The sequence below is a fragment of the Pyxicephalus adspersus genome, chromosome 7 (genome assembly GCF_032062135.1).
Source record: "Pyxicephalus adspersus chromosome 7, UCB_Pads_2.0, whole genome shotgun sequence".
Classification (NCBI taxonomy): Eukaryota; Metazoa; Chordata; class Amphibia; order Anura; family Pyxicephalidae; genus Pyxicephalus; species Pyxicephalus adspersus.
This window is the reverse complement of record NC_092864.1, coordinates 19834390-19861025: the sequence shown is the minus strand read 5'-3', so window position 1 is coordinate 19861025 and position 26636 is coordinate 19834390. Positions and strand designations below refer to the sequence as shown.

The window sequence follows — 26636 nt, the reverse complement described above, 5'->3', positions numbered from 1 at the left end:
TATGTATTCTTGTATAGAGTTTCTCTATCCAAGAACACAGGAGTCCTGTGTTCCTGGATAGAGAAACTCTATCCAGGAACACATACTACAGGGCGACAACAGCATTCAGGGGAGCGGAGCAGCTCCACTCCCCTGACTGCTGTTGCAGTCCTGTACTATGTTTGACTTTTAGTAATTTTACCCTTTATTTGGCTCAAATAACCTAGACCGTAAGACGCAATGCAGACAAAATCTTGCTCTTGCAATGGACTAAAATGTCGTTTTGTAAGACTTACTTGTTTACGTTCCAAAAAAAAAAAAAACAAGGACAATAACGTCACGTTCAGCAATGTGTCAAAATGGGGTAATGTAGGTATGTTTCTTTTTAGGTATTTTTTTCTGCTAAGAGTAGGCAATTTGGAACATAAAACATAAAACAGACTTATCTACAGTAAGTGGGTAGAGTGCAGAAAGTTCTAGTAGGCAAACATACTTTAATTCCTGGGGGAATGATAAATTATAATTTGTTACTCTAGGTTACACTACCTTGTTTGCTTTACTTACTGAAACTGATAGACTGCATAACTTTTCACATTCCTATTGACAATCTTTACAGAAGGGTATTGTCTGTGTAAGCCTATGACTAAACTCTTTATTCAGCCATTCCAACATTCTCCATCGGTAATCACCCATCTTGTTAAATTATATGGAAACAGCTTTTTCGAACACTCACAATTACTCCATTATGTCTTATTAACTCTCTTTTTTTGTATTTATGTTGATGAAATAAAGGAATTTAAGATTTCCAGACTTTTAAACTTCTTATTGGTCTGATTTGCATAATGGAAGTGTCTCAGCCTTTTAAATAAAACATAATGAAATATAAATTTTTTCTTTCACATCTTCCCACTATTCCTTGCCCCTTTTGCGTAATGTAATGAATCCAATGGACTGGCAGATTTCTGCTGATGGATTGCCATTTACTAACATAACATTGAAAGAAGGAAATTAGGTACTGCCCCAATACTCTCAGAAAGGAACTGAGCCTTTAGACCATCAATAATGAAAATATAATGGCCATTATATAAAGCCGAAAACAGTAATATTGATGTGCCAAAAGCACAAATACATGGTAACCAGGTTCAGATTTGTTGAAAGAGGTATTAGATTGTTTTATACTATATATTTTATATGATAATTACAACCCTTTGCCTTAATAATGGTTGACATTTAGTAAAAACCCAAACTTTATTTGTTTTGGTTATTTCCAATACCCCCTTTCACAACTTTTTTTTTTTAACTTCTGCAGTTTTGAGTTTTTTAACATTTGAAAATAACACATTCTTTACCAGCACCTGCTAAGTGCAAGGGCAGATTAAAGTCTAAAAGTCTTCCAAGCAAGCTGATACAAGTGTGCCGATAACTGTGTGACAATTAGCTGAACACTCAAGCTGCATACACATTCTGGGTCAGTGATTCAAAAGGTATTAAAGGCAGAGAATCAGAACAGCCAGGAAAACAGGATTTTTAAAACCCAGAAGAAGCAGCTTACACTTTTACACATTTAAAAGAGCACTTAAAATTCATCTTTTCAGACTCACCTACCCATCTTCTTCTGTCTCCTAAACCCTCACTACTCCACTAACATTTGATATCCCCATTCTATCCTGTGATATTACCACTTAGTATTGTAAGCTCTTTTGTGCAGCGTCCTCTCTTCCTGTGTCATTGTTTGTTTCTATCTGTCATTTGCAACCCCTAAAGTATCATAAAATTTTAACACATTATTTAAGCTACGTGAAATATTCCTATTATTAGCCCTTTCAAGATGATAATTCACTTTGGTGGGTAAACAGCCTAAATTCCTTTAGTATGTCAACTCCATATTAAAAACCTGATTTTAATCAAAAAAGTACTTTTTGTTGTTGTTGTATATTGTTAAATGCAGACTTGTAAAGTTATTAATAGCTTCTCTTTAAAATAAGGTATCAACTACAAAAGCAGTAATGAGTAAATATGAATATTTCTTTTAAGCTTGTTTTTAACATGAAAAATGAAAAGGCTTTACATTGCCTTTAAATCATTACAACCCATCAATGTGTCTATTTACATTGACCCCACAGGAACTTCTTAAAAAGCTTTAGATTCCTTTAATAAAAATAAACGTATTTAAATACTACAACAACACCAATATCAATTCTTTACCTTCCCCTTTTGTTCCCATGGATTCCACCTAGGGTGATTCTTATGGAGTGGAAATATTAAGTGCAGTTCATACAGCATGGGGCTAGTTTTCAAAGACATCTCTTGTTTTTATTAGTTAGATTGCAGCCAGAAAGGTTAGGCACACAGTGAGATCTAGGAGAGGAAAAACTTGTGCTTTCTCACCATGTCCTGGTGTGCAATAAAACAATTATTTTTTTAATGTATTTTTTGTTCATGATTGGATGGAGATATGTGCTTTTTCTAAATAAAAATTAGAGCAAGTCTGACACAGATGTGGTTTTAGATTTCTATTTAGAAAAAAATAACTTCTGTCAAAAAATAGAAAAAGGAGAAAATGTCTATCCAAGCAGCCATAATGGCCAGGCTGCTCTAAATTTTCTGTGCTGACAGTCGGTGGTCATTTCAATACTACGCTTATTGTATCTATAGAGGAGCAGTGTTGGTACCCTAGAACAGGGATACAGAACAGCCCACCCAATCCTCTTTTATCATACCATAGATTTCAGGTGTTCTGTAGTCCCCAATATGGAGAAAATTCATCACAGTGAGAGGGTAAAGGAAGTAGGAAGTTATCAGACCACAAGATTTCTGGCAGAATCAACAGGTATTTTTTTTTTAACAAACTAAGGAGACATAACAAAACACTTTCAATGGTATGGTGCAAAAGTGAGCAAATGAATAAAGTTTATTGTTAGGGTTTATATACATTTAGAAAGTAGATTGGGAGGTGACAACATATTGAAGAATCCACTTTAAGAAATAATTATACTGTCTTGTATACCTTGGCAATGATAGAATGGTGGGTAATATTACCTAACTGATTTGTTTCTTAATGGCCACTTAGAGGCAAATTTAGCCACCTTCCCCCAGTATTTTTTGACCATTCATTCTCACCAATGCACTACTTCTTTCCTGAAGTGGAACTGAAAATAAAAAAATTACACTTACCCTTAATCCCGCAGATCCCTCAAAGGCACTGGACTGTCCCTCGATCCGGTCCCGTATCGTCCTAGAATTCCTCTTCGTCCCGGTGCGCCACCTCTTCCATTTTCTTATTGTCTGCTTGCTACGTCACCCAATCTCGCATTGCACAGGTGTGATATCGGGTGTCGTAGCTCGCTGTAAAGTGGAAAAAAAGAGAGCTGATCTCACTGCAAATGCCTTAGTGGAAAAAATGCCCCTTCTGCACATGCCTGCGATGGGGCATGTGAAGAAAGAGCACCCGAGGCCTCCCAGGATGCATGACGTAGGTATCCCGGAAGGCTCTATGCTCCCATTCAGTCTTGAACGCAGACACTAAAAGGGGCAGTGATGCACCCTTTTTTTTTTTTAAATAACATTTTTCCTTTACATGTAAGGGTTGTCTAACCTCTTCTGTAAAGTGAAAAATAGTAAGTTTAGGTCTGCTGTAAAACAAAAAACATTTTACTCAGTCCCTTATTACTTGCCTTATGCTAAGGCTACTTCCAGGGTTGGGGACCTGATCTGCCCTCTTATCATAACTCTGCTGGTCTTCTCTGGTCTGTGATGACCCTGCTGATGGACAATTCATGTGTCCATATCAACTAGGCACCAACATCTGGAGGTGCCATCTTGGTAGAGGCAGGGCTCTGCTTCCTCACCAGCAAGGCGAACAGTGAGTGGCACATTAGCAACATCACCAAATCTCCCTCTAAATCCTCTGAGACCAGCAGTCAGTAGTACCTCACACTACATATAGACAGCTACAGGAGTGCCTAGGCACACTAACATACAAAGAAGCACTCCACTATATTTCAGAAGGAATTTCAGACAAAAGTTACGTTACATGATTCTTGTATGAACAATTGCTACTTATTGATGTTTCCAATAACAGAACAAATCTTTACTTATTGACTTCACTTCACTTACAATAGGGCTGGGATTTTCTACCTCATAAATCCTTTTGCTTATGTTCATAAACAATTGTTGAATAATTGTGTGAATTTTCTGTTTTTTATTAGATATTTTTGTTATCACCTTCATAATCTATATTAAATTGTATACCTGTATATACTGACATGGGCAGTTATTCCAGCAGTGCATGTATTATTAATTAGGTTATTGCTATGCAGTTCAATGTGTTTCATCTCTACTACTTATGGAAGAACACCATTCTTCGAATATAATACCATAAAAGGAACAAAGACATTTCTACGACATACATTATGTAATAATTTAATGCCTTTACCATGTTATAAACAGAGAAACCAGTGGAATCATATTTGCAAAGATATTTTCCCCGAATTTGAATATTTTTTTTATTTTATTTTGATAAATAGACTTTTGTCTCTCACGCACTTACAATTGATATTAATGGTTGTGCTTGAAGGATGAAGAAAGCAAGGCAATGCCAGCTAAATGCAAAGACATGACTGAGAATAGGCTGCGACTGCGAATAAAATGACATTCCAGATATGTACAGCGGCTCGGGCTGAATGTTAATTCTGCAAAATCTGGGATACATAGCTTAGCAGTCATATTGTATGCGTACAATACCCAGCAGAGTCATTGGATGTAGTGTACAATAAGCATTAATCATACAGCAAGATTGTAATAATATGGTGATTATTATAAGTTTCAGGTATGGAAAGAAAAGCAAAGTGTATTTGTTCCCTTCGTCATTCCAAATGTTATTACATGGGCTATTGTTGGCTTGTAGTGGAAAGTAAATGCATTCTTTGTCCCTGGATCCAAATATAGGAATCATGCATCTGTTAGACGTAACTGTTCATCGAGTGACTAAGTTACCAAATTGAATTCAAATCTTTCTGGGAAATGGTTGTTCTTAATTTAATGATATCTGGTTTTTGTCTTGCTTTGACTAAACATTTAAACAGCAGCATTGCAATTATAGCCCAGTGTTACTCAAATACATGCTATTCTAGGGAGCTCCACTTTGGCTGACCTACACATTCGTTATACTAGCCTTTGTCAAAGGGCTGCGTCACTATCATTCTTGTTTTTCATCAGCCAATCGAAATAAAATATACAAGACATTTATGCTGCTACAAAACCGTAATGCAATCACTAAAAACTCAAAATAGCTTTATTTTAGAAGTCAGGTTCAATATTTTTTAAACTTGGGAATTTTAGGCTGCATACACATGTGCAGTTTTTTGTTGCTAGAAATGATCTTTTATGATCCGTTCTGTTCTATGGAGAGGGGAAGGGGGGAACGAGTGAGCGGCACCCCACTGTGCTCTTCTCTATTGACATGTATAGAGGTTTTTCTCCATTGGTCATTCATGAATGGATCCATAAATAAAGTTGGCCGACTGCTGTACTACGCATGTCAGATTCAAACCCAACCGTTTGTATTGAGTGAGAATTATCTGAGGTGTGTGCACTTTACAGCCCTACAGAAATAATATCTGGTGATCCTACTGTGAAGATCTTCATTCAGGCACTTCCAGTTATGGGGTGCTCTGTCCCTATCTCCCAGGCCATGCAAACACATTACCGAAACGAGTAGAAAGAACAAGTATGGCACACACTGCTCTGTTCAGTTCTATGGAGAGGGGAGCGGGGAGGCTGAGTAAAAGGGCACCCCGCTGTATTCTCCTCTGTAGGAAAGTTGGTTCAACCTCTAAACTCAATCATTGATCTGCTAGGACATTGGTTGCAAGGAAGGGCCTGACCAGGTACTAAAAAGATTGACTGTCACATGACTGTGGCTTTAGGTGGGTAAATGAGGTTTAAATTTTTTTTTTTGCTTGTTTATGCCTAGTTCTTATTTAGAGGTGGGTGGGAGATCTATAAGTCTCCATGCCAAATTTTGAAGTTTCACTGGCTTAATATTAGTGTTTATTAATAGGGTTTATTCAAAAACCTAATTCTCCATTTCTTGGGTACATAACTAGCACTATTTTACAAAATAGTGATAACTACCTCTTATAATACCTAACTCTATACTATACTGAAACAGTAGGGTTACTATTAGATTAATTAAGAAGCCATTCTCTGTCACCCCTGGGAGCACTTCGCTTTCCTTCCCACACCATATCTCTTTAAAAGCATTATTTTCTTCCAGCCTGCTGACTTGATCAGATTTACATTCATTTTTACTCCTAACCACAGCCTGTACATCTCTGCTCATTTCCCTACTTGGGAGAGGAGGTCCCAGATCTGTGCATTTCATATGCGTGGGGAGAAAGACATTTGGCTTTATTTGGTTTTAGTCGTGCCTTCTGCCACTTAATGAGGCCCAAGTGGCAGCATGTTACAGTATGTAGCAAGGCTGTGTCCATCCCAGGATACTGTGTTATATTGCCATAATTATAATATGATTTGTCCATGAAAGCAGTCCCAGCCTACTCAACCTCCCACTGTATGCAAACCTTGCTATGCATCGACTGCTAGGCGGGATGTCTTGTCTCTAAAAGAGATAAGGATTTATATTCATATTCACTTTTTTGGAAGAAAACAGGTTCATTAATTTCTATACTTTCAAGGGTAACCATGATCAGAAGGCCACATTGGTACGAGATATTTGTCATTTGAATGTTTGATTTTTCATTGTCAAACATAAACTTGTTGCAAGGGAAGAAAACACAGGGTTGCTAATATTCAGATTTGTAATAAATACCTGATTATGGTTATCTGGTTATATCTAGTTCAGGGGATATTACTTTCATCTTGGCCTAAAGTAGACAAAGGCCCTAAATGATCTCCCTCTCCAGTTTGCTAAAAGAATTGTATTTCATAAACTCATAACCATTATTATATATATATAATATTTTGGATGTCACAGGTAACTTTGGAGGGGAAAGAAAAGATCATTAGCTACTGAGTGCACGGATAATGATGTTGTATAGCATGTTTATTATGGTCAAGTGGTAGTATTGAAATAACCTGGACGGCACCCCCTTAAGTGAAGCATTGAGATTCAGACAGGTGGTTTTGCAGTAAGAGACAAGCAATGTCCCTTCTGCAATAACTTACCTTCCTGTTCATTGCCCAGCTGTCAAATTCTTTTGAGCTGTGCATGGAACACCCCCGACTTCCCTTGCGCATATCGGGAATGAATACACTCCTGCACACTTGAGTGGGACTTATGTAATCTCGGCATGGACAATCAAGTTGGCGGAAGATCTTCTTTGTAAAGTAAAGAAAAGAGAGGATGGCGGTTTCCTGCGATGGAATAAGGATAGGTGAGTAGTCGCAGGTTTAGTTCCATTTTAGAAATCTAGGCCACCAGTATTCAGGGTCCACTGGGCCTTGACTGATAATTTCCCCCGGTTTAGAAACAAGGTCAATCATGGTATGTAAAGGACATGTATATATAAAAAGACATAGATAGTTAAATCCATTACAAGCCTTTGTGCCACCAAATTGCTGCACCAAATGGACTGTGGGTAGTTCTGCCCTCCACTTAACCCATGCTATGCTAAAGGGACCTTAGAAAGCACCATATGGTGCGACAAGCCAGTTTGAGACTTTAATGCTCCCAGCCCAATTTCAATAACCAGACTTGGCTACATCTGTCTCTTTGAATTTGGTTCCAAATGGCGAGCGTTCTAATCCTAAATCCTGTAATACGAGTACAGCATACGTTGGACAATTTTCCTCCCTCCCTTTCTCAGCGTAAATAACCCTTTCTGTGATAGAGGAATGTTCTTCCCAGACTTCGCCACAGCATAAATCACAAGATAAATTGCTCCGCTATTTCTCTAGTCTGTTTTTAATGTGGTTGTGAGCAATCGCAGGCCGAGGACGTGAATTGGGTATACAAACAGTCTACGCGTCCTGAATTTAGTACGCAATGATACGCTTCCTTACAATTCGCAGCACATTAACAAACTTAGGAAAATCTTCTTCTCTGTGATATGACAATGATAGCAAATTTCTACAATGTTTAGGTAAACCTTCCTTAGGCAATAACTGCAGACATTCATCAAATGTTGTCTAAATCAAGCAAATCAGCAAGAACATGGAAAGTAGAAAATCCCTTTAAAAAGGATTGTTGAAAATAGGTTTTGCTCTAATTAAAGTGCACCTGCAGTTTTGAAGAAAGATATTTTGTAAGGAAGGTCAACAAGATAAGTTTGTATTTTGGTAATTATAATAGTTTATGGTAAAGGTGCTAGTATAGTGGACACATTTCTAGTCTGCCATTACTGCTATTACTGAAATGACTGTTTTCTTAAAAGAACTGACTCTGGTCTTAGTTCTTTAAATCGATGAACTGGAACAAGCGTACAGACTGGGGAATTCAAAATTTGCATAGTTGTTCTTGATTGTGATTAGTGACCCCAAAAGTATCGAAGCAGGGACAGTTTCAGATATTTTTTAAGGGAAAGTTTTGCTAGTGGTAGGGGAAAATGTCTCTAAACCTGAAACTCAAGTAATAATAAAAGCAGGCACACCATATAAAAATACGTAAATAAATAGTACATATACTAACAATAAAAAAGAAATTCTATCAAGGGATGTTATATTATTTTTAGTCAATGAGCCTCGGTGTCCACTACTTTTTTGTAGAAATAGTAATAACAAATGAAGACACAAACAGTAGTATAATAAGGGGCATTGTAACTATTGCAAAAGATCTGGGTCACCCTGGGCACCATGAGGATAGCAATGATGTGGCCAATGTAGCATACCACATTGAATGGTTTGTACGGCCAAACTGGGCAATTGGCCTACTCTGCTCTGGGATAAAAAACACATGGACTGCAGAAGTTAAGAATAAGTAGACAAAATGACCCCGAAGCAATAATGACTTTCTCCTAATAATAATGGACAACACAGTGGCTCAGAGGTTAGTGCCCTGACCTTTGCAGTGCTAGGTCCCGGGTTAGAATCTCGACTAGGACGCTACTTGCATGGAGTTTGCAGGTTCTCCCCCATGTTTGTGTGTGTTTCCTCCCAAATTCCAAAAACATGCACTTAGGGTAAGTGGCTTCCCACCAAAATTGACCTTAGACTGTACTAAATTCATATGACTATGGTAGGGACAATAGATTGTGAGCACCTTGGACAGCTAGTGACATGACTATGGACTTTGTACAGTGCTGCATAATGTTATGGCGCTATATAAATACTGTGTAATACTTCCTCCATCAGTTATAGCAAAACCACTAGAGATAAGCAAGTTTTTAAAACTTGATCTTGAGGCGAATTTGGACGTTCTTGCTTACCGAACTTTAAGCGAGAACAGCCAGTGTAATTTCGTCATTTGAGGTCGAATTTAAAAAAAAACAAAAAAAAAAAAACAAACAAATTGATCCCTGTAATGGAGTTTGAGGACTTCTGAGTTTGTCATTTGCTTGTGTCCCCCATCATATTTTACACCTGCTGACATCACACCATTGCATGTATTTAGGGAACAGGGCATCTGATACACCCATAACTTTTCAGATGTAATTTACACCGCAGCACTTAAAGACAGTGAATTTCAGGCTCACAGCCATCTGAAGGTGCAAGTATTCAAAGAAGACTTTTGCAGGAAACTTTTTGAGAAGTGCCTTAAATCTTGTTGAAATGAACTCCCATTTCTGACAATCTCATCTTCATTACCCTCAACACAGCTTGTATATGGAAGCTGTGAGGGTATTCAGTTGCCAAAGGTCATGGTGTCATAATACTGAACCAAGGTTTTAATTAAAATGTACATATGTTTCAAAGGAAACCTTTCATGCCAAAACATGGTGATGCAAAGGGAGTGTGAGTACTCCACTCCACCATTAGGAGCAATGCATATGTCTAAGGGAGTGCTATATACCATCGTAATTTTGGAATGTTTATCGAAGGCTCAAGGAGACCCAATGCATTTTGAGGAATTTTACACATTTCCATCATGGCTGGGAATAAATGTAACCTGATGCTATAGTAACAAGCAATGAAATGACAATAGAGAAATCTTAAAATGCTTAGCAGAGGCTTTAAACTGGAAGGAAAACAATTAGAGCTTTCAGTGTAGCCAGGGATGCTAGGCATGACAGCAGATTTTTCTCCTGAAAATGCTAAATATCTAGCTGTCATGCTGTCCCTCTTGCTTCATTACTTTGAGTCACTACACAGGGACAATGATGAAGGTAGGAACTGATCTGCATACTTGCTTTAAGTGTGCAAGTTAGAAGGAATTAAGTTTGCAGCATCGACATAGAAGGCAAGCAACCAACGTGAAGAAGGTGTAAAGTTTCCTTTTAATAAGCCACATATGATATATGTTGTCCCTATGTTTCCTATGTCCCTATGTGCAGTATACATTTTCTAACTCAGGGATGTAAAGGTTTGTTAGCCAGTTAATGACTACATTGTGCTACAGTGGGAGCTTGGATGGTATATGAGAGATCAGGGTAGTTGGTGGGTCTGGGTAATTCATGATCATGGACCAGCATGATCTGTATGCGCCATTATGATGCCATTACTGTACTAAAGCCTGGCATCTTTGCCCCCTAAATCCACAGAATATCAACAGTTAATCTCACAGGTAGGGCTTCATGCAGGGCGCTTTAGGGATAAACATCACAGTTGGAAGTCAAAGGTTAGCACTCTTGCCTTTACAGCGCTAGGTTTTGGGTTCGAATCCCAGCCAGGACTACATCAGCAAGTAGTTTGTATGTTCTCCCTCACTCTGGTTTCCTCCCATATTCCCAAAACATGCAGTTAGGTTTATTGGTCTCTCCTCAAAATTTACCTTTGATTGTGTTAATGATATATGACTGTGATAGGAGCATTGCATTCTGAGGCCCTTTGAGGAACAGTTAGTGATATGACTATAGACTTTGTAAAGTGCTGCATAATATTTGCATACTATATAAATACAAATGAAAAAAATGAACTCCAAGCTGATATAAAATAGGTACCTCAATCCGAAGTGGTAAGCATATGAAGCAGCTAGCCACAGTAAGATGTGCTTACCCCTTCCCTTTTTTCTGTTTATTTACAGGCTCGGGCTAGAAATGTAGGCGTAACCTAACCTTCCTAGCGGTCTAATTGCGTCCAAATTTCCATACAAAAAGCGGTACAATTTTTTGCAAGGAAATATATTTTTCATTGTGGTAGGTATTGCCGAGAATTCAAGAACTGAGATCTGTATGTATCCCCATGTGACAAAGCCAATTTAGCATAAAAAGAACCGGGGAGTTTCCTAGGGCCCCCACTTGCTGAAGAGCCCCTGTCTGCAGAGGAGCAGCATGTGCCAGATGTTAAAAGGTAAAAAGTTAGAATTGTAGTAAGCTGATACACAATCCCCAAAACTAAAATATCAATATTGCTAAAGCTGATAATATAAAAAGTGATTTCAGGCAACATGTGCAATGCTTATACTAAAATGGAAAGAGTGCTTTTGTAATAAAGTCAGAAGGTTCACTCAATTTACCTAATTTTGGGTCCTATATAATCATCTCCACATAAATTTGTTGGTGCGTCTGCTTTCTGAATCTTTGAATACGGGTTCCCATAACAACCAGAATAACTAGGTGGATTGGGGCACTGTTACAATGTCTGCATGAGAATCTAAAGGCCCGTGTAGGGAGGTTGTGTTCTCTGTGTGTATTTAAAGGCTTTATTTCAAATACATTGTGTGTTAAAAATGCAAATTATTTTTGTATCTAGTTTGGTACTCAAACACCAAGTAACAGTTATAATTAACACACAAAAAAGGAAAAGAAGGCAATCTTGCACTGCAGATCTATGTACTGTGTGGGCTGTAGATGACCCCCAGACTATTAGCAGAGTTCATGCACAGAAATAACTCACAGCTTTGTGGAAAGTTGTTTTGGACAGCTTAAATTTTAATGAATGGCTAAAACTCATTTGGCGGAGTAATTAAATGTACATTACAATGGGTAATTTTATGAAACCTCATTCTGTGAAATTATTGTAATAGATCATTTAATTGGAATAGGACAGAATGAAGTCAGAATCACGCATCACCCCCCTCCCCACCCTACATAGGAACATAGAAACCTAATTTGTGTATTACATTATGGGGAGCCTAAGTATATTTTCTGAGTGTGCAATTGTTCCTTATTGCAGTTACTTCTTTACCTGACACCTACCTAAACTCTGACTTCACTGTACTTGAACAAAGTCTTGGAAAGTTTCCCCAGTTTTTATATGTAAGTGTTGACTATTGGCAGACCAACTCGGAAAGGGCTACCATGGGTGCACGGACTATAAGTCCTCCATTGGCAGTCTAAAATGTAAACTGTTGTTTGCTCCTATACACCAATAAACTTCATGCTGTATGAGAAATGTAAAATAAAATTGTTAAAATGTACAATTACTCACACTCACACAAGTGAAAATGCATTAATAAGTTTTTAGGTTGACCCCCATGTGCCATTGGATATATTTGGTTTGGCAAACCCTTTACATCAGCCACAGATCTATCTATCTATCTATCTATCTATCTATCTATCTATTTATCTATCTATCTATCCCTCTATCTATCTATCTATCTATCTATCTATCTATTTATCTATCTATCTATCTATCTATCTATCTTTATTTATGTGTGTATATTATGTGCATAAATATATATATTTGTGTGTGTGTTTTTTCAAGTGTAATTTTTGAAAGCACCTGAATTGTATTTGATATCAACAGTTTGTTACAGCAGAATTTGGACTGGTAAGGGGGTGGAAGCAGTATGGACCAATCTGGTGTAATGCGTGTAGATATGCAGACAAAAAAAATGAACAGAATGATGAATGTTCAGTTTGCTGCTGCAACTTCACCATACATCTAGTAATAAAAGAAAAAACGTGTGCAACACCCATATACATATATATATATAAATATCTAGTTTGTTTTACCTATGGAATAGTATTAGAATATCAAACACCAACACAGAAAAAAGACAGAATACAAATGCATCATTCTGGTTTCTATGGATTGTGGTGCACTGCAGAGTGGGTATGTTGCCAGCTACCTTAATAATAGGGGTGCCATTTAAAATAAATGTCACTTAAATGCAATGCTCTTTGCAGTAACTCCCTGCATTGCAGCAAAATATAAGTGTGTCCTAGTATTACTGTAATGGATACATATGAATGGCCCCTCTGTGTTTTTGGGTTAGGATATAAAGATTGCAACAAGAGCCTTGCCCGTCTCTTATGACGGAGTTCAGTGACTTCTGCAGGAAATCCCAAACCTGCATGCAGACAGAAGATCATGAAAAAATGCTGTTGAATATGTACGTGAACACTTGGCAAGTGATTCATACCATTAAATCAGGAATTGACTGGAGCCATTACATATTTTTACATTACGGAGATCAATAGATATGTAAAATCATGGCAATGGAATAAAAATGCTCCCATTATACATTCACTGCTGATATAGCAAGAGATTTCAGCTATTTGAAAAATCAGCAGCAAAAGCAATTCAGGAAAAGTCTACAAACAGGAAAAAAAAACTCTCCTGGAATTTTGTTGGAGGTACAAATCTAGTTACTGAGTCCCCTTACTGATTGGCAGTCTGTCATGTTCCTGGAACCCCGCACTGTTTTGATGGCCACCCTTGGTTTCTTCTAGATAAGTTATGGGGTGTACAGGTTCAAGAAGAAAGAGATTTCCATTTGATGTTAAATGACAGAATGAGCTTTTCTATTTCTCCATTTACATATTGTTTCAATGCCTGTAAATCACACAGGAGGGGAACCTTTCATATTGAATGACTCCAAAGGAACTGCAGTGCAGATAAATATTTATGACTTTGTGCAATTGTACTAGACACCGTGTGCACTCATTAAATCATGGATTCCCATCGAATCAGCATTCAGCTAGTGATTGCAAAGTCTTGGATTCCTCAGTACATATTAAACCCAAAAATGTCATATAAGTTACAAATATGATTGGGTCTTAAAGTGAGGATCAATTTAACACCAAAAAAGAAGTAGTGAGTGGAATATTAAACAACTCTTAGTAATTCAACTCACTTCTCCTGTGTTCTCCTGGTTTGCTGTCTGATGCTGGTTTTCATTGTCTCTTACCTTTGCTGAAAACTTGGCATGAGTTATAAAAGTATTTTTAAAGGTCATTTTAAAAGACTGTCCACCTGTTTATTACAATTATGTGACATATCTATACTGTAGCACTTTAAAGGAAGCACGTATTTGTTTTGTGTTGTATTGTAAAACTTATTATGGACAGAATAACAAAACACAAGCTGTTAGATCATTTTGAAGTAATAAATACAAATAAGTTTTGTTCCTACTGCCAGCCAACAGGAGGTGGTGTTGGCTTGTTTTCTCATGTTTGTCTCTTTTACTATCTGCTGAAAAAATGTAATTTACAAACTCAAAGCTGACACTTACAGTAGTGAAGGTGACCAGAGACCTGTCATCCTGTTATGATGGAATGCAATGACTTTTGCAGGAAATTTCTTACCCCTTATTTACAGGTATATATGAGGCTTCAGATGAGTGACAGTCTGCTTGAAAAGAAGAGACTTATGCTGGGTTATTTCTTTAGAAAACCAATAATACTTTAAAAAATCTTTATATATTTATATATATATATATATATATATATATATATATGTTCGCTCTGAATGTTCAAGTAACAGATTTTATCTAGCTTTGTTTATCATTAGTAAGCATGATCTTTGCCTACTTGAGTTAGCTGGACTTCTACAAAGCTTAATTCCACTAGACTTTTAAACACAGTCAGTCCCAGCAGCCTTGAACCACTAATTTCAATTCTCTACTTCATAACACAACAGGACATCTACAAAAGTTAATTTCTATTATTTAATCCAAGCTTTTTTGGAAGTTCATGTGTGTTTAATGAAATCTGTGATTCAGCTGGCAAGTAAGCTAGCAAAGTATATTGCAAAGGACAAACTCTGTAAAAAAAAGTTTTTTTAATTTTCAGAAAATGGAAGGGCCACATACATAAAGGATAGCCTCCAACACTCAGATTATGGGAAATGCTCTCTAGATAAAATAAAGAAGGAAGTAAATTAAAGAAAGGATAAAAAATATTTCACTTAGGCTTCATGTAATCAGCAGTGACCTTTCTCTGCCTGCTCCTGGGATCCTGGGAAAATTGATTACTCCATGCATGTATGATTAGAATGCACTTCTGCAGTAATTTTAATTTAGCATCTGAGGCAGCTTAAAATCATGTGAATCAAAGTATTTTTTACTTTTTTTTTATTCATTTTTTTCCCTATTTTATCTAGCATGGAGGTGATGGGCTGCCTAATGAGGGGGCTGCTATTAACACTTATATCTGTTTAGTTTTTCAAGATTTCCCAGGCCTCAGTAATGCAAACCTGACCTTGGTTAATAGCATGGCAAAACATCCAAAATTAAATAATGTAAAAGTAACATTTATAGGTATGGGTTTACAGTCAGTAGCATATCTTTGTATCCCATGTCCAGGAGAAAGATGCCCCAGTGATTGCAAAGACCCATGTAAGATCCATACAAATAAATGTAGGACAGGGCTGCTCCGTATTCAGCTGAACCACTTCCAGGTCAGTAAGGCTTAGTGAGGAACAGGGAATCAAGGCAGCCTCTGAAGAAATGCCTACCATATACAAACATGCAGCTAGGGCTCCTGATAGTTTAATGGGGTTTTACAACTAAGTTAATATTCAATGGGGAAATCTTTAGAAAAGTATATTTGTGATTTCTCACAAATATACCAATTCTCTTTAAAGTCCATATGCAGCCATAGATTCATAAGATGGGTTCATAAGAAAGCGTTGGATTCTTAAGTCCAAACAGTTTGAATTTTGCTGTCCTTGTTCCATTGAGAATTGTCCTTTACTTTCTATTCAGGTGCTATTTGCCAAAATGTTTCCATCACTTGACCATCCAGACCAGTGTCTAGAGGTATTGGTCACTGTTAACACAGACAGCACAGACTTTATTCCTACTACGTCCACATTAAAAAAAAATGTTTTGTTCTACACGTACACTTTTACTATTAGATAGTTCTTGCTATTGAGAAAATGCCATACAGCAATGCTACTTCCAATTTCCCACTAGCCACAGGTGCAATCCAGATGAAATCTGTCTGCTCCTCACAAAAACAGAAATACAAGCAAGCAATGCAGAAGGCTGCACACCTGCTAAATCCTGTTCTTTTTTAATCAACTTTATTGGTCTGTTTGTAAGTATATTAGGCATATTGCTTCACCACCAGACTCTTGCTCCTCTATCTCTGACGCGTTCCACATCAACAAGGGTATAATCAACACCCTGATGGGGTGAAATATATCACAGGAGGGGAATCAAGAGTTTGGTGGTGCATACGCTTGATGTACATACTATATGGCCCAATAAAGTTATTTGGAAAAATTGAGCATGATTGAGCAGATGTGACTTTTTTAGTGTTTAGCTTTTAAGAATAGATTAGTAACACCTACAACGTTTCTTCATACTCACAAACACATTCTGATTGTTATGCAAGATTGCAGATAATTTTCAACATGGCTGCAGTTCTCACTTACCAATTATTTCATTTTTCTTTTTGGCCTGTGGGACAGAAAACAGACTACTCTTCACGAGCCAAAAGATTTAAACTCGAAGGCATAATCTAAAATAAGAAAAGTGCAGAAAGTAATAGTCTGTTAACCCCCCCAAAGGCTTAAAATTTCTTTGTGGTTTCCGTGTTCCAGGAATGGTCTAGTGCAGAGACAGATTTCTAGAACCGACTTTGAGAAGCTGGAGGGAGGACCCACCTGCCCCTAACATGCACCCCCTCAGAAAGCTTATTCCATACAGCTTTGCATTCTCAGCATCTGTCCCGCTGCATTTAGTCCATAAATTCTCTTCCTCTTGCACAGTACATAAAAAATCAATCTAATTATACAGGAAACATTAATTACAGCTGAAAGACCATCGAAAAAGATTGATTTTAGGGAAAGAGCTCTGGTGCATGGCTCAGTCCTCGAGATTGGCAGAAACATCAGGTTTAGTGGGATTGGGGTGGGAGGCTAACCTCTCCATAGGGGTTCATGTAAGGCCAACATTTTCTACATCAAGGGGCCACAAAATAGTGGCTCAGCTTTCCATTAAAGTAGACCTGAAATCAGGTCTACAAAAAATCTAGTATTGCCCATTGGCACTGATTTATTAAAGCTCTCCAAGGCCGGAGAGAATACACTTTCATTAGTGAAGCTGGGTGATCCAGCAAATCTGAAATGGATCTGGTCCAGGATTGAAAACAATTGCTAACAAATAGCTGATGACTATTAGGAAATCCATTCCAAGTTTGCTGGATTAACCAGCTTCACTGAGGAAAGTGTGTTCTCTCCAGGTCTGGAGAGCTTTAATAAATCAGCCCCATTGTGTCTACTCTGAGTAGACTCTGGAACAATGACTTTTTTTAAATTCCTCCTAAAAGTAGCAGTATACATCCTATGTTTTAAGCCTTCTAGATGTGTATTTGCAGTGTGGGAACTGCTGCCTCTGACTGTTAGTCTTACCAGATTTGGAGTGTGAATTGGTAATGCCACTATTGTGTTGCTCCCCATTTTCTTTGCTGGACAGAAAGCTGCAGTGGAAAGATGTTCTTTCTTTTGTTTCATTCATTCTTTGGATTATCACTCATCAGGCTACAAGCAATCAAAGGGGTGGCTCTGGCATAAGGAAAAAAAGATCTCCTCCTCTACCACACAGAGACTACCATACCTTCTACCATATAGAACAAGGCGTGGTCATTTCATAGGGGAAAATTCCCAACAAGGAGCCTTCAGGCAATGCAGGTATCTTTGAACTCTGCATGCTTTTATTCAGATTATCTTCCAGAGGTTAATTCTTTTTTATATAGCAGAGGGGAAGAGGTGGTCCTAATATCTATCTATCTATCTACCTATCTATCTATCTATCTATCTATCTATCTATCTATCTATCTATCTATCTATCTATCTACCTATCTATCTATCTATCTATCTATCTATCTATCTATCTATCTATCTATCTATTGTTTCCTATTACAAAGTACTAATTTGTCATTGCAGTAACCTAAAGCAACCAATCACTTCTGGTTTTTAGATGACATTAAATCTTGAGCTCAATGATTGCATTTTAATGATAAAAATAGAGCTTTAGTAGAAAAATATACCGTTATATGGAGGTTAGGAATTTATGTAAAGTTTCTACAAGGTCTACTTTAGGAATTAGCCTTTATTAGAATGAGGCTGCTGGTTGCAAAAGGGGATAATATTAACCCAACAATACAGGCCAAATTACTGCTCATGGCTCCTTAAATAATTAAAGAGAGCCCCATGTTCTGTTCTTATATAGAATATCCCTTACTTGACTTTAAGGAAAGTTGGCCATGTCTTCATTGCATTGCCCGACACCCCATGGTGCACAGAATGACCAAACGACAATGACCAAAGTCCCACCCTCTTAGCTGATACAAACCAAGAAAATAATACTGTACCAGACATTGAAACTGTTTAAAACAAGAGTTAAAAATAAAATTGGATTTTGCAATACCCTGGAAAACATTTACAGCACAGAACTTTTAATTTAAAGAAATCATGTTTATTGGTATTTAGCTATTAAAAAAAATCTACGTGGTATTGACAGACTAAATTCTTTCCACCTTTTTTCTGGACGGAATCCAAGCTTTGCAAGAAGAATAGGCTGTGTTTGGTAAAATATAACTTCTACTTGTTTTTTGGAAGCATTGTACTGAAAATAAATTACTTGCATGCCAAGCAATGTCTAGCATCTACACTCATTAAAACACCTAACCCTGCATTACAGATTTTCTCTGCGATGTGGGCTTCAAAAGTACAATAAAATGTATACTTTTCAAAAATCCAGCAAACCTGGAATGCATGTGTTCCAGAATTCAAAACATTTGCTAACAAATGACTTTTAAGAAATACATTTCAGGTTTGCTGGATCACTGAGCTTCACTGATGAAAGTGTATCCTTTCCAGGCTTGGAAAGCTTTAATAAATCAGGCCTAATGTGAGGATATCATGTGTATGTGATTGCAATTAAAAAAGTGTTTTCCTGACTATAGTTTGTGGGAAACTACATGTTTTTTTTTAATGTTTTTTTTTTAGTTGGTACAGGTTTGTTGGCCTCTCTAACCCCTTTCCTCTACTCCATTAAAAAAACTCAGTTTTGCTCCTCATCCACAAACAAGAGAATTGTGCCACAATTGTCTGAGCTGCATAATGATTCTGGCTCATTACAGGCAGATGATCAGAACAATTCAAAGTATGCAGGAAAAAAGGGGACTTAGTTGGCACATAAATAAAATCTAGTAACAAAAACTTTTTGTTTGGAAAAAAATAAAACACCAATAAAAAATTCTGCTATTTGTCTTAACATCCTGATGGCAGGAGCTATCAGAGTTGGGAACTGTGGTCTATCTTCTTCATTTTTGAAGTGGCAATTCATCTACATCTATACAGGGATTCCTATCTGTTATCGCCTGTCGGTTTGCACCTGCCCTCATCATGAGCTCTTGGTTTGCTTTGAGGCGCTATATATATCTGAATGATGATGACAAGATACTGTAATGTATGATATTTACTATAAGTAATTATTTCTCAACGGTATTATCCTGATGAAGCGGCATTGACCGTGAAACGTGTCAAGATACCCTGTAATGTTGTGAGATGCTACACTGTTAGCTGTTAAATCATTTGATATACTATGGTTCGATCTATGAGCAATATTGATGTTCAGATTGTGCCGTCTTGGATGTTAAGACAAATGGCATAATCTTTTATTGGTGTTTTATTATTTTCTAAATAAAACGTTTTTGTTACTTTATTTATGTGCCAATTAAGTCCCCTACAATACTGTGGGGATATGGCAGGCAATTATTGAAATATTAAACTAAGCAGGTGATAAACTCATCATATCAATTTCAATAATTTTCAGAAAACCAGAACACCAACCAGGCACATATTTTAATATTTTTATAACAGTTTTCATTTATGTGTTTGTTTTGTATCTTTTTTTTGTTAGATTTATATATTGTACCCTTTTTGATCATAAACAAATTTGTGGACAATTTGGTGCCTCAAAAGTATGGTTCTTTGCAGTATTATTTTATAACCATGTCAGCAATTGCAGTTTATATAATCCATCATTAATAGGTCCACTTTAATATGTACATTCCTGAGGAAAGAAGGGAAGGTGAGGGCATGAGAGAAATCTTTAAACACAGAAAGTATGTAAAGTCATAATGGCAACATTTTTTTATGAATATATGATCAAGAACATGGGGACATAAGCCTATATTTTTAGGAAGAAAGTTCTAAACTAATTCTGGAAAGTATTACTAATATTACCAAAATAATAGTTGATGCTTGTAACAAACTTACAGCAAAGGTAGTCAGTCAACAGTAGGAGAATGAATATAAAAATGTTTGGGACCAGAAAAATTAGATTTAATGTACCATTTTGTCCATTGAGTCACCCTAAGGTCTCTTTAGGTTTCTGTTAAATAATGCAATTTGGTCAATGTACAAGTTGTTCAAAACAACACTGCAATTTTTATTACAAGTGTGCCATACAGTGCCATTCATTTTTAATGGAACCCTAACACTCCTGTGTTGCAATTCAGCAATACACCGGCTGTGACTTGTGGTGTGTCTGTGTGATACAACACAGGTTTTTGTTTGTTTATCTGTGTTATGCAGCAGAATACAACATTGTAAATGGCCTCTTAGAAGACCTTCAAGGCCTGATGGTGAAGGTGGATATTTCTCTCTTGGTCCCAACAACCTATGGTAGTTACATGACTTTTGCATCATGTCCCTGGAAAAGGTTGTTCAGTCAAAGCCCAATCTGGTGAGAACCCATCCTCGTCACTGTGTAATACCTAAATGTAACTGAGAATCTTTACAATTCTTTACTTATATATAAGAACATGTGTGATGATTACCAATGGCTGCCAGAAAGATGTGAAAAAGTATAGCTGAATAGGACAAACCCAATAAAATATGGAAAAGAAAGAAAAGTTTCCATAAATTAAAAACAAATAATGTACAAGCAGAAAATAATATGAATGAAAACTTCTTTTTTAATTGAGCCTCACGCAAATGCAATATTATAAATTACATTACAAAGTAATTTTAAATGCGGCAGCAACTTTACTCTCCTCTATAGAAGTTGTAAATTGCACATTATTTTTTTTCAGGCCACCACTCAAACGCCGAGAGGAATTTGCTTGTATTATGAGGCAAAGTATCTGATTAAGAAAGTTCATAATTTTTTTTTATTAACAATGACAATTTTTTGAATTTTAATATATATTCAAAATAGTGGAAGATTTGCGGAAGATAACACAGACTTTAATTAGGTACATTAGAGTCAGCTGAAAATTATCAAATTGGATAGGAACAAAAGACTTCTTTGAAAGGCAATCTCGTGGGTGACAGGAGAACTGAAATCACAACATCAATCAGATCCACCTACTTAAAAGGCCTACGGAATTGAGTCTCAGCAATGGGCTTCCCACATAGCCGCTTGCCAAGCAGGACTCGCGTGCAGATGAAATATTCTGTTTTCACACAGGAAATATACTGCAGAGGAATAGAATTAGATGTCGGTAAATGATAAGATGTGGCCTGATGCTTCAGAGAAAAGGAAATCTGTTACAAAGCACAACACCTGCAATGCTCCGATGGAAGCAGTCACTCTCCAGCTCCGAGTACTGTACACTAGTTCTGTTCACTGAGTCACTGCCCTGAAAACTAGCATGCGGATCATGAGTCATGGATTCCATCAGTACTGGTATTAGACTGAGAATCCAGGATTAAAGAAAAACTAAACCTATAAAAAAGATTGCTTGAGGGTAGAGCTTTTTTGACAGAGACTTTGCATGTGTCTGCTGACAAATAATTGTTTCTACTCTCTTCCAGCAATATGTTGCCTGTGGTGTGTGTGCATGCAATATACAGTCCTGGTCCAGCATCTGGAAGATGGCAAGGATGGAGCAAAGTACCAAGTTGTATGTCCTAACATCTTCACTTGATGGCGGCCAAAACACTGAAAGAAGCAAGTGGTGATAGATTTGGTGGTGGACAGGGCAGGGAGGGGGAGCACTGAACACTCAGTGTTAGAGAAGGGCCAATCTGGAGGAGTCTGCCATAATTTGTACGAATGCAATTCATGAATGCAAGACTGTACCTGCAAATTGTGACAAGTGCTGACCCTACACCTTGCTACAGTTTCGCTTTTTAAGAAATATTTCCCTAATTAAAGCCCAACTCCAGCCAACAATTTTTTAGGTATTTGTGGATTGGGAATAGGGAAGAGAGAACATTTTGGCAATCAGCAAAACGTACATAGACAGACAGACCAATATTTCCACAAATAGAACAAGTGATCTTCTCTGCATGGAATTTTTTACTCAACATGTGTATGCTATCTAAATTAAAATAAACTGCAAAACTTTAATCACCTTTAGGTTTGCTGTACCTAGAATGTAATTTGCTAATTTAAATCTCAACTGTACTTTGAATTGAAATTAACTAAACATATTCCAGATGCATCACATCAAAATTTGTCCAATGCTTACAGTTTTTGTAGAATTTAGCCACAACTAGAAATTTTAAAATTCGATCTTGTGATGATTGCCACAGCAGGAGTACATGAATGCAGCAGTGGGAATCCTCCTGTGCGTGATCCCCGGGCACTAGAAGTTAAATGAGGGCTTGCTGGGGTACTCCTACTATAATGATTTCCTCGATCTTCTGATGGGTCTGCAAAATCGGTTTGCCTAAATTTCACGGACCCATAGGAAGTTTGAGGAAATGTTCGCAAGAATGTCAGAGCAATTCTCGCTCATCCCTAGCCACAACGTGGTTAGAAAGAGTATTTCCCTTTCCAGCAGCTGCAAAGAATGGACATTGCTCTCCATGTGTGAAAGCAGCGGTCTGTTTGTAGAAGTTTGGCACCTGGCACAGATTCTTGCTGAGGCAGACCAATAGCTCTCCAATCAGCAAAACTTTACCTCCATGCTGATTGGAGGATTCTGACTTAGCTGGGGGCATATCAAGCTTCAGAGACCACTGCTGTAATACAGAGAGCAAGGGTCTCTTTTTGCAGAATGCTGGCCGGTGACAGGCTTAACTATTCAGCCTCTGGATTCTTGAGACCTTTTTTGCAGATTTTTTTTCTGCATATGAAATGTTATTTTTTAACTGACTTAATTGGACATTAAATGCATTTTTGATACAGGAAGTGTGGTTAGCTGAATTTGACATAAAATTAGCCTCTTGCAACATCCTATTCAGTACCTAACACGGGGAAAGGAAGGGGCAGGACTGGCAGCCAATCAGGTGTACTACATGAACATGTGCTGAGATAAAACTAGAATGAGCACAGAATGACCTCACCAGTCTACTCTTGCTCTTTTAGAGGTCAGGCAGGCGACTTACCCCTTCATTGTACAAAGAGATACTGGTGTTATTGTTCGAGCTTTGCTGTGTGAGAGGACTCTGTGACTTTTAGGACTGAATAATAGACAGGAATACAAAGTCATTGGAAGGTAGAACAGCTTGCTTCATTTGCGTATTTAGCTTTTTGCCTAAAGTTCAGCTTTAAAGTAGGACAGGAAAGGACCTCAAACATTCATGCAGTCTGGCTAAGAAGATCATATTTCCATGTCAGTAACCCTCCCAAATTCAAAAACTGAGAAAATTGTGAAAGCAGATACTGATCCAAAGAGCTCTGACCTTAGAAACCACAGAACGGCTTTTTGTTTTGAGCCTCGTCCTTTTTTAGATTCTGTTAGTATTTGTACTTTAATCTATGGGGACATTCCCCGCCAGCCGCTGCCTAAGCCCGTAAAGCAGAAGTTTGAAATTGTGTTAAATCTGCCGCATCTTTTATGAAAAAGAAAAATCCCGATCGTAATCATAATATTACATTGCCTTCATTAGCATTTTTCAGCAGAGGGTTTACCATCTCCCATAAAACCAAATTTTACAAATGCCATCTCTAAATCTGACACAAGCAAACAAAGCGCTTTCAATAACTGGACCATGTTTTATGTTTAATCATTTATCCTCAGAAATAATGTTATACCAAATTAATCTTTACAGAGCAAAGCTATTATCTTCCTATAAAGCAAATAGCAGCTATTAATTTATATATCTCCAGTGCTCAAACAGACAGGTAGACAAAAGAATAAAAAAAATCTTTTTATAGATACTGTTTGCGTTTTGTACAATTCATGTTTAAAACCGCCAAAAAAGTAAATTTTATTGGACCGAAGTCTATTAAAATTGCATTTCAATCTGTCGCTAATGTTTTACAGTAACCCATTTGCGAAGGTTAAAAAGATGTTGTAATTGAAATCTGTGATCCAAAGTATTTCGGGAGAATTTAGCATAATAGAGCGCTATTTTTTTTCTAGCATAATGGTGCCACTAAAATTTCTTATTCCTAAATTTCTAAATTTTCCATTTTACTATTAATAATGGAAGGCAGGGTAGTGTCTTAAACAAGTTAAGGCTAGGTCCAGAAAAGCGGTAGGAACAGTTAATCCCAGGCAGCTACCAGAGGTTGGCATTCTTAAAGTTGCTAGGCCACAACTGCCACGGCACTTGTTCTTAATAATAGTGGTTGAACTTTTTACTCTGGGTGACATAAGGCAATACTGAAGAGCTCCTATTCATTCTCTATAGGTGACTGTGGATAAAACTCTACATGTATTATAACTGTGGGCAACTACACGGGAGTTACATGATCCAAGATGGCAAGTCTACAAGAAGAGAAGATGATGGCGACATGTATCACGGGTTTAGTTCAGCTTTAACATTGGCCACAGCAGCCTTATATTTAGCAACCATCAATATAAATAACAGTCATCAAATACACATACTAAACTTAAACAGAAAAACATTGCCTGAAAATGGTCTTTGGGTGTCTAATAACCAAGATATTTTGAAAAACCACCCATGTCATAAGCTTGTGGACAACTTAAAAGTTGTATATAAACACTGACTTTCACCAATAGACTGAACTCTGGTAGAACCAAGAGCATACTTTTCATAACCCCCCAAAGACCCCCAAACCCACCAAGCCATTGCAGCAAGGAAAATTACCCTCCTGATTTTGGATAGGTGAATGGGACAACTTCTCCAAACACCCAGCCTTTCTGGAATGACTTCCCATCAGCACTTTGGCGATTACCTTGCAGGTCTACCATATTATCTGACCAGTGACCACCAAACTTCTAATTTTTTTATACACATAGGACCCTCAGTTACCCTTTTCTCTGGAATTATTTTTGTTCTTAGTCATGTAGCATCCCCCAGTTTATTTTCTCCAACAGGACCATTGGAATTGTTTTGTAACGACTCTTGATGTAACTTTTTATGCTGATTTACACAAGTAAATTAGACTGTTAACTTAGCAAGGTAAATTATCACTTTGCAAAGGATAGTTACCCCAGCTTAGTGAATATGATAATTGCAAGACTACCTTATCATGTGCAAGGAAATCATTTTTGTTTTCTTGCACAAAAAAATGGTTGGCGACGGCAGAGCCTAATTTCATTCACTAAGCTAGGTGAAATATCCCTTGCAAGGTGATGATTCACCTTGATAAGTGAACAGCATATATTCCTTTAGTAAATCAACCCCATTGTGCCTGGTAAAGTGTTTAAATTCTTTCTGTTGCTATGGAAGAAGCGCACACAAAGAATACCGTGTTGATACAAGCATTCTGTACATAACTGCAAACAGCTGTGTCTACAAATTCACCATGACATAGATAAAATTTTGATTTGGATATTCATTTCTCATGGAAACAATGATTACTTCAAACATTTGGTTCTGCAAACAACCACTGTAAAACTCTTTTAATGCGTATCAAAACCCACGACCAAAAATGAAATATATTGCAGCTAAACCACCCTTAGATCCGATAGCTGCAACTATTTTATTGAATTTTAATCTTTTGTGACCCTACCAGTAACACAGTGTTGTGTTCTAGGGTGGCAGTACTCGTTCATGTACTTCGTTTATAGAGAAGCAGTATTGCCTCCTTAGGACACTAATGGGCCTATTTATAAATCAGTGATTCTGATTCAAAAATTATCTGGAGGCCACTGGAAACACAAACATCTTAAGGTTTATAAACAAGGGAATGTTTAGAGAATATCAGATTCACTGTTTTATAAACAGACTCAGAGGAGGACATATGGATGTGCAAAGGGTACCACTGTATGCCAGTCAGTTATGGGGCCCTAGTCAGTTCTATGCAAAAGCCCACTGTTGGCTACATCTGCCTGTTAAAAGTGTTTTATGACTACAGAAGACCTCTGCTTGTCCTCTTCATCCTAAAATAGGAGAGCTGTTCAGGATACAGGTGGACAAGAAAGAGTTTAGCTTAGCTCGCTCTGCAGGATGTTGGTCTCCCTGAACATTCACCAGGTGTGTAGTCAATAAAAAAAGAAGAGGCACAGTACATGCCGGTCCCACTTCACCTCTGCCTATGTGTCACTCAACAG

General features: G+C 37.4%; 1 protein-coding gene across 5 annotated transcripts in view; it reads right to left on the bottom strand.

Moving 5' to 3' along the window:
- The window catches only part of ELFN1 (extracellular leucine rich repeat and fibronectin type III domain containing 1), a 344736-nt gene that overhangs the window by 45037 nt on the left and 273063 nt on the right, over positions 1 to 26636 (bottom strand). Inside the window, exon 1 of one of the 5 annotated variants that reach the window (XM_072417764.1) lies at positions 3154 to 3185. The exons of the other annotated variants lie outside the window; for them this stretch is intronic. The gene's annotated coding sequence lies outside the window, so the exon portion shown is untranslated. Of the gene's footprint in view, positions 1 to 3153; positions 3186 to 26636 lie in introns of those variants that run through there. 5 annotated transcript variants of the gene reach the window in all.